Raw genomic sequence first — 2,602 nt, 5'->3', positions numbered from 1 at the left:
TCGTTGGGACATGGGATTAGATCTTCAGGGGGGTTTCTTACAGTAAATTCTCATGTTAGCTCACAGGGACCCCATCAATGTCAGCCCTGCACTGAGCAAAGCACCACACAAACACTAAGAAGCCATCCCCATCGCAGATACTTCTCACCTTAATCTACACTTTCTCTGTCTCCATGGAAGCTGAGAAGGGGGAAATTTAACAACATTATTGTTTTTCCTTGCTAAAAAATATTCCCTTTCCATAAAGGACCTGTATGTCTGAAGCAGCGACATTTTTACTCCGAGTGCCAGCATAGGTGGCATCAGAATTCCACACTCCCTTTGTGCAGTGGGGACCAAATTCCTTCCCAACAGCATTTCCCTCTGCGGCCATAGGAGAGGACTGTGGTGCTCTGCAGGAGGCACAGCAGGTTTTTTTTTCGTTGGAGACACCAAGTTTCCAAAGAACTGTTCCCAGGAGGTACCGCAATGACTTCTCTCCAGATTTAAATATTTCCATTTCGGTCAAAACATGTTGGGTGCTATTTTTGCCAAAAAATCAGCTATTTGAGGAGGGAGAGGAAGAAAAGTATTGTCTAACTAAATTTCTAAAATACTCTCTTTCTTTCCCTTTGTCATTTTTCTGTACACAATGGCAGTTATATCTGCATTTCTACCTTTTTCTTCCTGATAGGACCTGAGCTCTAATAAAGTGATATCTTTGATACCTTGTAAAGCAACAGTTTTCCTGAAACATTTATACTGTTTTTTGAGCCCATTCAATATGCAATATACACAACTATCATTTTAGTTTGTCCTTGGGTCTTTAAAAATGTACTAGATTCTTTTATTTTTTTTAGTGCATAAAAGTCACTAATCCCAAAGTAGCTTGTTGTAATCCCAGACTACAATTTAATGGAATGAATGGTTTTGTTCACCACTGGCACAAAATGACTGTTGCATCTAGAAATTTTGCTGTCTAAAAAAATTGCAGTGAAGTGGGGAGGGAAAAAAAAGTGTTAAAGTCTGACTTTCACTGGTAATATGGGAAATTGTCCACACAGTAAGGAAGAGACTTGTACCTGAGCCAGAATGTGAGTTACAGTTTTACATGGGAGTGTTAATGGACTACATTTCTTTTGCATTAAAGAAATAGTAAAATTAGAAGGAAAAAAAATTGTTGGGGAAAGAATTTACAAGGAAGGAAGTCGTCACTGATCTATTTAAAGTCTGTTGGAAGCTAATGATGAATATTCAGTTACTGTAGTTGGTGTATTACGATTGCAGAGGGCAACATGGAGGAAGGAGGAGCTGCATTGCACAAGGTGCTGTGCAGCCTTTGTGCCTGGGGCTCCCAGCTGAAGGGCCACCAGGAGAGAAAACAGCTTTGGTTTTCATTAGAGCTCAGGGGAAGAAGTCAGGGATGAGGTCCAAGTCTATAGCAAAGGCACTCGGTCCTGAAGTCTGGACTCAGTTTTTAACTACCCCCCTGGCCAGATGTTTCCCAGACCCATGGGATCAGACACCGGCTCCACATCACTGTTTCCTAATAGCACACGCGTTTCTCTTTAGAGTTCATCATCTAACCCAAACCCTACAGATCAGACCTTACAAGTGAATCCTTCCTGAATTTCCTGAGCGCTTCTGTCAAAACCAGACCTCTGCCAGGTGGAATTAGCAAACTCAGTCCCATTTTCACATCTCATGACATTTTCCTCCTCCCCTGGCCAAAGGATGCCCTCACCACGACAGGCTCAGAAGCTCCGTAACATCACTCATGCCACAATTCATACCTAGCAAAGGATCCAAAGGAGCGAATTCAAGAAGGTTTTGTAGTCTCAGAGCTGGAAACCTTGTTGGCTTCTGCAAACTAGTAAAAGCTGTGGAAAAATGATAAAAATGGACCTTCACAGAGTGGCATCCAGGCCACTTTCTTAATTATCACTACACTGTAAGAGAGTAACAATTTTCAACGTGTTTTCACATGCAGACTTGAAATTTCCTGATGTGCCAGCCAATGCATAGTAAATGCAGCTGCCCAACATAAACCTTGTTAAAAATTTCTTCAAAGATACATGGTTTATAACCAGGAAGCTTCAGCATTGAAGCCTCCTGGCCATACTGGCCCTAAGTAAATTATTTCAGAAAGTACTTCTAATATTTCTGTAACAAAGCATTCTATACCAAGGCTCTCCAGAGCTGCTGTAACTCATGGAAACAAGACTTTCAAAGAGGTATTAAATGTCAGGACCTGAGGATCACACTGATATCTGTTCAAGGTCAAGATAAGACATAATACGGAAGAGGATTTCCCCATGGTTGACTGCTGCCGTGTTTTTACAGCATCCTTTGAAGACCCTGAGCTGGGCACTGTCTAGATCTTGTTCATGATGGCAATTTCTAGGCTAAAATCAGACAAAAGGTGGCCAGACAGTGATCCTCCTCTGCCCCTTCCAAATTGCCAGGGGATTTTGACTACTCCTTGGTCAGTCACTATGAAAGGATGAATGTTTGCAGTCCTATCAGCCCTGTACCCTCCGTCCATCCAGTGCCCATGGATACAGTGGGGCAGAATAAGACTCCAGTTCCAGATGTGCAAGCATAACTCAGAGGCATTTGGGTT

Source organism: Mesitornis unicolor, unplaced genomic scaffold (genome assembly GCF_000695765.1).
Source record: "Mesitornis unicolor isolate BGI_N332 unplaced genomic scaffold, ASM69576v1 scaffold2408, whole genome shotgun sequence".
Lineage (NCBI taxonomy): Eukaryota > Metazoa > Chordata > Aves > Mesitornithiformes > Mesitornithidae > Mesitornis > Mesitornis unicolor.
Note: the sequence above shows the minus strand (reverse complement) of the source record.